General features: G+C 42.6%; 1 pseudogene; it reads right to left on the bottom strand.

Moving 5' to 3' along the window:
• Positions 1 to 9414: 9414 nt before the first annotated feature.
• Positions 9415 to 11530, bottom strand: LOC104987469 (annotated as a pseudogene).
• Positions 11531 to 11906: the final 376 nt, after the last annotated feature.

Raw genomic sequence — 11906 nt, 5'->3', positions numbered from 1 at the left:
CAACCAGTCCATTCTGAAGGAGGTCAGCCCTGGGATTTCTTTGGAGGGAATGATGCTGAAGCTGAAACTCCAGTACTTTGGCCACCTCATGTGAAGAGTTTACTCATTGGAAAAGACTCTGATGCTGGGAAGGATTGGGGGCAAGAGGAGAAGGGGACGACAGAGGATGAGATGGCTGGATGGCATCACTAACTCGATGGACATGGGTCTGAGTGAACTCCGGGAGTTGGTGATCGACAGGGAGGCCTGGCGTGCTGTGATTCATGGGGTCACAAAGAGTCGGACACGACTGAGCGACTGATCTGATCTGATACACTGCATGTTTATAAGAGTGTGAAGAAAATGCAGAAGGAAACATCGTAGATTGCTAATGGGGGTTAAAATGGAGAAAAAGATTGGAGGTGGAGGACAGAAATTAGAGATGATGAGGAATTAAGCGAAAAGGGAACTGAAACGAAAACAAAGAATGTCCCCCCAAAGAATGTGTAAATGCCTGTGAATTTATGAAAAGTCATGTGTTTGTAACAGATAAAGAAATTAAGCAAAAATTAACAAAGAAAGTAAGGAGGTATAGTAAATTAAAGGACTTCCCTGTAGCTCAAATGGTAAAGAATCTGCCTGCAATGCAGGAGACCAAGGTTTGATCCCTGAGTTGGGAAGATCCTCTGGAGAAGGTTATAGCAATCCACTCCAGTTACCTTGCCTCGAGAATCCCATGGACAGAGGAGCCTGGTGGGTTACAGTCCATGGGGTCGCAAAGAGTCAGACACGAACTGAGTGACTAACACACACACATAGTAAATTAAGAATTCTGATGGAAGTTTTGAAAGCTTTTATTGTTACAATTCTTTGTTTCATTAATTCTTGCCATTAAATGAACTATCAGGAAATTAAATGAAATTTCATGAATTAGAAAGTATTTGTAACTATTTGATTCAACATTGAGACTTGTAGTAAAGACTAGATTTCTTTTAACGAATAAAATGTAGCTTTCTTCTCCAATGCTATTTAACTGGAAAAATATTTATACTCAATATTACAGTTTTCTCCACAGGCCCTGGAAGATTCACAAATTAGAAAGAGAGGGAAACAGAAAGTGAGACAAAGGGAGAAAAAGAGAGAGAAACAGTTTTAATTTCTTATTTTAAGATGAGACTATTTGCATCCAGAGAAGGAAAGTGACTTTCTCAAGGTCACACAGGATCTGGGGAGGAGTGGAATTCATTGCCACCTTAGCCCCAGCCTTCTTGGACCTAGTGAGATGGACACCTCCCATTGGAGTTTGGGCAGCCTGGGTGGACTGGAAGAGGAATCCCTGGAAGGGAATGTCCTTGCTGAATTGCTTTACACATTATTACCAAAAGGTGTGTGGGGATTGGCGGCTCACTTGCTGCCCCAAAGCCAACAAAACAGGCCAGGTTGGTGGAAAGGAAAGTTTGCTTTACTTCAGATACCGGCAACTGGGCGGGGGCGGACATCTGTCTGAAGGCTGACTCCCCACCATGCCTGGCAACCAGTGGGGCAAGAGCTTTTATAGACAGAGGAGGGGGCTACATGCAGAAACAGCACAGTGAGGTCTGACAGTTGTCTTCAAATCAGTCATTGGTGGTCTGACCTGCCATCACCTTGATGGTTTTAGGTACAGTTAATCTTCAGTTCCAGAGTTGGACACGAGTGAGTGACTTCACTTTCACGCATTGGAGAAGTAAATGTAACCCACTCCAGTGTTCTTTCTTGGAGAATCCCAGGGACGGCGGAGCCTGGTGGGCTGCCATCTATGGGGTCGCACAGAGTCGGACATGACTGAAGCGATTTAGCAGCAGCAGCAGCAACAGCAGCAATCTTCAGTTCCAGGGTCGGTTTGTTTCCATTTCTTTGAGGCCAGTTCTCAGGACTGTGGCAGCTCATGTCATGGGTACACTCTGGTCATCATGTAACTAACTTCTCCACCTGGGGTTTCAGTATAAGTCAGCTCACAGGATATGAGCTTAAAATATTATCTATAGTCCTTGAGAAGGAACTAAAGATCCTTGAGTATGCTTAATGACTACATTATTATTACTTGGTCTCCTTTGACTGTTTTCCTTTGTTTCTGCATGTCTCATTTCTGATTAAGCATTCTTTGGCTAAAGTTTCCCACAGACAAAAGGGAGGCAGAGGATGTGGTGGGGGCAGGGGGTCAAGGACCGTAGGGTTCTGTTCCATTTCAACATGAGTTGGGGTGAGTGGGGAGGGAGTGATTCTGTGGCTGAAGCATTTGTCTTTATCACTCTTAAAATCTTTAACCATTTCCTGGGCAGAGGTTTGGAAGGAGAAATGGGAAAGGAAGCTTGAATGTGGGTTCAATTCACGCTGTCATTTCCCAGAGATACCGAAGCTGCTGGTTAGGACAGTCCTTGTACTATGGGACCCGCTCATCACAGCAATTGGAGCATTTACTCAATGTGTTCCTGTGTCTGCTGACAGGACCTGGAGAACAAATGGCCCGTGACATCATGTGTTCTAGACAGAGACACGGAGACAGAGTAGCCAGTACGGAAATACAGTTGGATTTGATCACTAGTTGAGAGGGAATCATTGTTTCTTAGTGTGATGATGTGGGAAGAGTCAGAAAATGTACACAATTTTATGTTGGTTGTTTTAAAATTTTATATTATTGAAATATATTTTTAAACTCACCTTACTTACATCCACACCCTCTCTGAGTGTGGTTTATTTCCTTCTGTAGGATTAGATCTTTTGTAAATGACAGAGCTCTTGCTGCCTTCCTTCTCTTTCTAAGTCTTCTTCCATCTTTACCACAACTGGTGCTCAGAATCAGCTTCTGGGTGGCTCCTTCCTGTAGCCTGAGGGCTGAGCCTCCTCTCTCCCTGGTTCCCTTCTTTTCTGGCTGGACTGCTGTTTAACCCTCCGCTGGCCAGAAGTCCCTGCTCTGCTAACTGCTTTTAAGTTCTTGCTTCCCCTTTCTCAGGAGAGGAAAGTTGGAGGATGAGCCTCCAGGAGCTGCTCAGATTCTGGTGATGAGACAGCAGTGCTAGCAGGGGAGCCCCTGGGGAGGTCAGAAACAGGGTGGGGAGCTGGTGGGAGCTCCTACAGGGGAGAAGCCCTGGGCTGGGAGCGGGCAGGCCGGGTGCCAGGTGTGACTCTGCCCTGTGTGACCCAGGACAGGTTCACCCCCTGGGGGGTCTCCTGCTCTGTGACAGGAGGGGCCTGGGCAGATCCTTTCTAAGTTCCCTCTAACGGTGATGTTCTGGGATTCAGTGCCTCCCCCCGACAGGCCTCTCCTGTGGGGACTTCAAGGCCTCTGCTCTGGCTCTTCATCCTGTCCTGTCCTATTCCTGCGTCCTGACAGGGACTGTGAACAGGTGAGCCTGTTCAGGGCACCTTCAAAGAGAAGACCCCCAGCGGCCCTGTGGTCACTTCTTAGCCTTTCAAGGAGTGAGGAGGTGCTCCTCTTCAAGCCCCTCTTGGGAACCCAGCGTGGCCCTCTGTTTTCTCTGCCTCTGCTCCTGGGAGGTGTCTCAGGACCCAGTGCGCTCAGACCACCTGCTGAAGGACATCACCTCTTTCTTCACAGTGTGTGAAAACTTGGTCTACAAACCACCCTCAGGAAAGCAAGCTACAGCTGTGCTGTTTAGAAACCGCTAATTAATGGCCTTGGCCAGACTTTCTGTTCCTGTCTGTTCAGCAGAAAATGACAACTTCTTTCTCCTTGTTTCCCTGGTGCTGACTCCCGCTTAAAGCTTGAGGGGAAGTAAGACGAACATTGCTTGGTTAGGGTCACTGGTGAAAATCCCTTAGGAACGAGGCACACTGGAGACTGAAATGCTATATCCAAGTCCTAATGCACGTATGCTTATGGAACAAGGACTGTTTCTTTGAGCTCCAGATTAAACAAATACTTATGGTTAGAGCCCATGATTGTACCAAAATTGTGTATTTTAAATGTGAGATTAATTCTAATTGTCTGACTGTGTTATTAAAGAATACTTCTATTTCTCTTATTAAAGAAGAGTAGAATAAAAAATCACATTGGGAATGCTGAAAAGAATTTAAAGACAGAAATCCTGTGTTCACACGGGTTTACAGTATTCATGTTAACAGAAAGGCCTGGAAGGATACATATCATTAACAGTGCTTACTTTTGGGAAGAAGCACACTTAGAACTTTTACTCAACTCCATATTTCATGTAATAGGTTTTTATGAACACACGACGTTTTTATAATTACAAAGGAAAGGAAGGGATAATGCCCAAACCAAATAGAGTCAATAATATAAAAATTTTCAGCCTAAGCTTGGAGTAATATGTAGCCTGTCCTTCCCTCCGTCTTTCCCACTGTCCCTGGCAGCAGATATACTGAGGTACTTGGTTACGTGGGAGTCGACAGCAGCTGTGGATTCCAGCTGCTGTGAACACAGAATGAATTTCTTTTCAGTCTTGGGGCTTTGGTAAAGAAGGAGGCCCTGGCTGGGCTCTGTCTCCCTATGGCTTTCAATGGGACTCACCCATGGGTGTCTGACTCTATGGAGCCCATTCCTGTACCTAGGAGGAGACCCCCGAGAGGGTCAGCTGGTGCAGAGGGAAGGGTCCACCCTGGGAAGTGGGAACATCTGGTTCTGACCGCAGGAGTGCCTGCTCAGGAGTCATCATCATAATAGGAAGCAACTCACATGTACGGAGCAATTATCAAACACTGTGGTGTAAGCTTTCCTCTTGTTTTGTTTTTTCTTTTCGTTTTAAATTGAAGTACAGTTGATTTACATTGTATTAATTTCTGCTGTACAGCAAAGTGATTAAGTTTTATAAATACATATCCCTGGTAGCTCAGCTGGTAAAGAATCTGCTTGCAATGCGGGAGACCTGGTTTTGGGAAGATCCCCTGGAGAAGGAAAAGGCTACCCACTCCAGTATTCTGGCCTGGAGAATTCCATGGGATCTCAAAGAGTTGGAGACAACTGAGCGACTTTCACTTAACGTACATATATATATATATACATTCTTTTTTGTATTTTTTTCCATTATGGGTTATCACAGGATATTGAATATGGTTTCCTGTATTATACAGTAGGACCTTGCTGTTTATCCATTCTATGGACATCAATTCTATATATTATATTAAAAAAAACTTTTCCTATTCTCTCTATACATATCCATTCAGTGTAAGAGTTTGCATCTGCTAATGCCAAACTCCCACTTCGTCCCTCCTCACTCTCCCCCTTAGCAACCACAGATCTGCCCTCTGTGTCCTGTGTGTCTGTATCTGTTTGTAGATAAGTCCATTTGTGTCATATTTTGGATTCCACTTATAAGTGACATCATATGGTATTTGTCTTTCTCTTTCTAACTGAATTAGTAATTAAGTAATTAATTAGTAATTAAGTAATTAGTAACATAATCTCTATGTCCATCCATGTAGCTGCAAATGGCATTATTTCATTCTTTTCCTGGCTGAGTAGTATTCCATTGTGTGTATGGGCCACAGATTCTTGCTCTGTTCCTCCACTGATGGACATTTAGGCTGTTTCCATGTTTTGGTTCTTGTGAATAGTGCTGTTATGAATATAGGGGTGCATGTATCTTGGACAAAACTATAATTAAAAAACTTTCCTCTTCTTAAATTCTAATAATAATTCTATGATGGAAATGCTGTTACTATTCCCATTTCACAGATGAGAAAGCTGAAGGCAGATAGGTTATATTTCTGTTCAAATCCACACAGGATGGTCTTGACTCAAGCCTTGATGACTTTAATGTCCAAGCTTTGGCTGCTCTGATATCCTAATAACCTAGTCTCACACCCAAGTAAATTTCCAGTGGATCAAAGATGTAAGCATAAATATTGATAGTCTCACACCCAAGTAAATTTCCAGTGGATCAAAGATATAAGCATAAATATAGAATCATAAAAGTACTAGAAAAAAAGAAGAGAGAATTAAGAACAAATTTTTGCAATATTTTTATACAAGATATTAAAACAATAAGCCATAAAAGATTGATATATTTGATTTTGTGAAAATAACAATTCACATGACAAATAGCCATAGAAAAAGCTGAATAACAAACTGGAAAAAAATTGTACCATTTATGTTAGCAATGAACTAGTTTTCTTAAAATATATCTGACTTCTACAAACTAATAGAAGAAAAATAAGTGTGGTTAAAGGACATTAGCAGACTGTTTACAGCTCACAGAAAAGGGCATAAAATGACTTAAATATCTGAAATAATGAACTATACCATTTATATAAGAAATGCTCATTAAAATTGTAATGACATATAACTTTCCCTATTAATGGCAAATGGCAACATGTTTCTTCATTATACGTTGTCTATTGGTGAGAAACCTAAACATTACTGGTAGAAGAGTAGATAGGAACACTCTTTGGAGGGTGATTTAACAGTATTCATCAAAAAAGTTCAGATGTACATGCTTCGACCTATTAGTAACACCAAAATCTTCTAGTAACAACTAAAAGATTAGTAACACCAAAATAACACACACCATGTGGGCAAAGACTCAAAGCCAAGGATGTTCACTGCAGCACTGTTTGTAGTGGAAAGAAACAACTTTATCCATGAGAAGCAGTCCAGAACATCTGTAGCCGTTAAATGAGTGGCTTCTAAGCGTAGAGGCCCGGAGTGGGCTCTTGCATGTGCTATTATGAGAAAAGGTGAGGAGCAGAACAGCATGTGCTGAGTGTGTTCATGTATGTGCAGATACACATTTGTGTTTGTAAATGCATAGACTGTCTGTGGATGGTACACAAAAAACAGGCAATGGTGCCAAACTGTGGGAAAGAGAACTGGGCAGTAAGAATCAGAGATGGGGGAGAAACTTCATTTTCAATCTCGACATCTTCTCCTTTTCTAACCGTATGAAGTTATAATCTGCTTACAATAAAAGAAAATTAAAAAACCACTCAGTGTATCTGTGATGAAATTTCCTTATCCTTCAAATGGGGATAATCATCTGTAACTGCCAGTTTTGATGGTTGTCTTGTGGATAACTAGATACTTGGTACCTGACGGGGCTCCTGAAATGTAGCGACTGGAATTGTGTTCATGGGGGAATGGGCTACCTCTTGTTCCAAGCAGTGAAAGCATCAAAATCCATCTAACAGTAATCCTGATGTAATGATAACAACAACTAAATACTTACTCCTGGGTGCTTTTTATGTATCATCTTATTTAACCTCCCAGGAACTCCAAGAATACTCATGATTCTCACCCCATCGTTCAGATGTAGGAACTCAAGGCTTAGATAGTTTAGGAAATTGCCAAAATCACTCAGCAGTAATGGGTGGGTCTGGGACTTGAACCCAGGTCTGTTTCACGCCTGATTTGCTGGTCAAAAGCCCAGCCCTGGGTCCCAGGAAGCCCTCCTAGTGCCAACATGTAGTTCCTGGGTGCCACCATTCCAGGAGGGCTGCAATAACAAAATATGAAACACTGGGCGACAAACAACAGAAACATATTTTCTCACAGTTCTGGAGGCTGACACGTTCTTGAGCAAGTTTTTGGCCAGTCTGATTTATGATGAGAGCTATCTTTTCAGCTTGTGGATAGATGCCTTCTTGCTGTGCTGACGTGACCTTTGCTCAGTGTGGAGAGAGAGACACATACACACATATACACACACACACACACAGAGGGAGAGAGAGAGAGAGGGAAAGAGAGGGAAGGAGAGAGAGGGGGGGAGAGAGGGAGACAGCCCTTTGATGTCTCTTCTGATAAATGCACTTTTCCTATCAGATCAGGGCCCCACTCTTACGACCAAATTTAACTTAACTAATTTAACCTTAATTACTGCCTTAGAGGTTCCAGCTCCAAATACAGTTACACTGGTGGTTAGGGCTTCAACATACTTCAACATATGAATTTGGAGGGCACGCAAACATTTAGTTCATAACAAAGGGAACTGTTTTTTTTGGCTGCCTCTAACTTCTAGCATTTGCTGGCAATCTTTGGCATTCCTTGGTTTGTAGACACATCACAGCAATTGTTCATCTTCACGTGGCATTTTCCCCAAGCCTCTTCACATTGTCTTCCTTCTAAAACTGTTTGTATCTGTATCCAGATTTCCTTTTTTCTTTTTTTAAAATAAGGACACCAATTAGATAAGGGCCCACTGTAATGACTTCATCTAAACTTGACTACATGTACAGCTTGTTGTTTAATTGGTAAATCATGTCTGACCCTTTTGCGACTCTATGGACTATAGCCTGCCAGACTCCTCTGTCCATGGGATTTCCCAGGCAAGAATACTGGAATCGGTTGCCATTTCCTTCCAGGGGATCTTCCTGACCCTACAGTCGAACCCACATCTTCTGCATAGCAGATGGATTCTTTATCGCTGAGCCACCTGGGAAGCCCTTCTGTACAAGTACCCTATTGCTAAATAAGATCACATTCTGAGGTTCTGGAGGTTAGGGCCTAAATATATCATTTCTGGGGGACAGAATTCAATGCATAAAAGTTTCCCCCATTTGTCCCATGAAAAGTTGCCCTCCTGACTGAGGGACACTAGATTCTAGTTAATATGTCTGTAAACTCACCCCCATATAGCTAGGCTGCCCTGCTAGGGATAACATTTGTGTTTTCTTCTTTTTATTTATTTATTTATTTTTTGGTTTCCAGAGTTTGGCTTTATTTGCAGTACAGAAATCATTTGGAGAATCACTGAGGTTCTGTCAAATCAATACTGTGCTGCAGCTTGGTCCGTTGAAGAAGCCACATCTGGGATACAGAAGAAGCTCCTATATTTACCTGCTTTATGATGGGTTTCTTTCCCATCTGCACTCATCAGTTTTAATAGGTTAAAACACCGCACACAGGCTTCCTCCAAAAGACTATCCAAGTCTGGAGTTTGGTTAGAACTGGAGGCCCATGTAAACCAAGCTTGTGGCTGGGCTGGGTGGGCACTGTCCTGACACATGACGTGAACGGAAAGGGATGGGGAGGAGTAAGGGATGCTGTCCTCGGTTACAGACATTCAGTTCTGAACCTCCTCACTGTCAAGAGGACAAGATGGCACGCAAGCTGCACTGACCCAGCTTTTGAACAGCAGAAGCTCATAACTGCCAAGGCTACACTGATTAAAAGATACAAATACTGTATCAAGTTCTCTGTATCAGTATCACAGGGTTTTAAAACTGATCCTTCGCTAGAAAATACAAGCCAGTATTGGTTAAATTGAACAGAACGTGGGAACCTGCCAATTCAGAAGAGCCACTCCATGAAAACAAGTTAATACATGATATTAGAAAGGGGAGGAATATTTACTGGTACAGTGATCTGCAATCTCTCAGTTTTGATGACAAAAGCAGGCCTTACAATACTGATTTCATACAATATGCATCGTTTGCCAAATTTAATTTAAGTTTGTCCTAATTAGATGATAACATGTACTGCTGTTAGTCTTCCCCATAGATGTCATTTTTCTTGCGCTTCATTTCCTCAGTCAAACTCGGATCCCATCATCCTCTTATAGATGTCCTTAATGTCATCACAGGTCGTCTCAAAGTGAGTGCATCATAGGTATGGGATATAAAGATCTGGCTTTCTGTTCCCAAATCTTTTGGTACAAGGTGGTCACTGATGCTAACGAATTTCTGCTCAGTTGGTTCCAAGAGCTCCAGGGCTGGTCTGATTTCCTTCTCTGGCTCCTTGGTCTCCACTGTTGTGCTGGCGATGGTGATGTACTTGCCTTATGTGGCCACATTGTGTGCAGAGGAGATCATGCAGACGTAGATATCTGACTTCCGGTTGACTTGGTTCTGTGCAATAATGATCTGGCAGGAGTTGGCGGCGTCGGTGTTTTTGATGGGGTGGCTGAGGATACAGATTACTCTGATCACCTGGCCCACTTTTTCTACTTGATCTTTCACATAGCTGGGATCGCAGATGAGCTGCTTACAGCGAGCAATCTCTCCTTCAGATTTTACACCAATCACCTTTCCATTCTGAATGACTTCTTCAATTGGTTTATTCAGCATGTAGGTACCTCCATAAATAGCACTTAGCCGTGCAAATCCCTGTGGCAGTCCTCCAAGGCCATAGAGTGGATAAAGGTATGGGCTTTTGCCATATCTTGCCAAAGATTCGCTGTAAAGTTTAATCCTATTAATGGTTTCACAACATGGCTGATCTAAGTAGTCATCAGTTCTGTAAAGTGCCAGGGCATGACCAGTAGAATCTATAACATCTTGGCCCGAGTCAAATTTCTTACACACGTCCCGCATTGATGTCTTCTTAGGATCAATGCCCTCAAAAGTTCGAGGATCCTTCTCATCAAAGTCGGCAACATATATCAGGAATTTTCTGAATCGCCGTTTTTGAAACAGCCCCATTAGGCTAGATGCCAGGGCTTCTGCTTCAGTAGAAGGAACCTTGTAGATCTTTCCTCTCTTATAAACAAACCTCCCTTCAGTCACTTTGAAATCCAGATAGCGAGTGACCTTCGTAAAAAGCAGCATCTTAACCACCTGACCATTTGCCATAAGGAACTTGGGGATTAAGTCAACATTCCAGTCTCTTCCTCTGCCCATGGTTGCTGGTGGAGCTCCGGGTATCTTAAATCTTTTGTATAAATCTTCAAGCGGTGTTATAGATGCACTCTCTCCTCCATAATATGGGTTTCTATCCATGTGAAGAACCTTCTTCCCATTCACTGACATTATACCTGACAGGATACATTCCTGGGGTGGAAGCGGCAGCGGCAGAGACACATTGTCTGTGTCTCCTCACACAGACAATATGGCGGCGGTGGAGGAGGAGACACACGGCTCGGCCACCAGCCGCGGGGACCAGAGCTTTCTTTTTAAATTAATACAAAACTTGTGTTTTCTTCTTCTTTTTAAATTAATACATGTTTTCAGATACATCTTTAAATAAACTAGCACAAATCACTGTGAATCACCTGTGAAAGAGGTCATCAAAAAAAGATTTCCTTGTGAGTTCTCCCTTAGTTACAAAGATGTTGTGTGAGTAGTTTCCATTTTTTAGGAGAAGAAAGAGAAACAGGTCTTCAGTGTTTTGAGACACAGAAGTGTGCCTTCTTGGCGAGTACAATTGTGGATGGTGCCTGTGCTGAGCCTTGGGGAGCAGTTTAGGAGTTTGTTGTTGAGGAAGATGGGCTGGTCCAAGGTTCAGGGTCTGTGATTTGATGCCCAAGGAAGAGGCCAGGTGTAAAGAGAAACGGGGGTTTCTTCTATAGTCACTTCGGTTTTGCTAAGGATGACCTTTTCTCTACAACTCCGACAGCCACCCTCAAGACCAACTCTTCACAGATACTATCACTCTTGCGATGGAAGTCACAGTTTTATACAACCTAGTATCACTGAGTGACATCATCACGTCTGCCGCGTCTGTTCCTTAGAAGCCAGTTACTAGGTGCAGCCCACGGTCCAGGGGAGGGGGTTACACAAGGGGGAGGGACTTTAGAAGCTGCCTCTTATGGTTATACGCTGTATGTGCTTGGAAATGTACTGAGTGATATTTGATCTGTTATTTAATTCATACCGTTATCATGAGGCAGATAAGGAAACAGAAGGTTAGTAAGTTTAAGTAACATGTTCAATGTTACAATTCTCTAGAATCAGGACTTGATTCCAGAATTGCTTTAAATTCATTTTACTAATTGATTTCCAAGAATCAAGAGAAAATATTGGGTAGATTTCATTAGAAAGATGGCTTTCTCATTTGTTTTTTTTTTTAAATTAAATTTATTTATTTTAATTAGAGGCTACTTTACAATATTGTATTGCTTTTCCCATACATCAACATGAGTCTGCCACGGGTGTACACGTGTTCCCAATCCTGAACCCCCCTCCTACCTCCCTCCCCATATCATCCCTCATTTGTTCTTGATTTGAAAATACTCATGTTTCCTGTTCCAAATGCCCTA

This window comes from Bison bison, unplaced genomic scaffold (assembly GCF_000754665.1).
Source record: "Bison bison bison isolate TAMUID 2011002044 unplaced genomic scaffold, Bison_UMD1.0 scf7180017864093, whole genome shotgun sequence".
NCBI lineage: Eukaryota > Metazoa > Chordata > Mammalia > Artiodactyla > Bovidae > Bison > Bison bison.
This window is presented reverse-complemented; position numbering and strand designations above follow the sequence as displayed.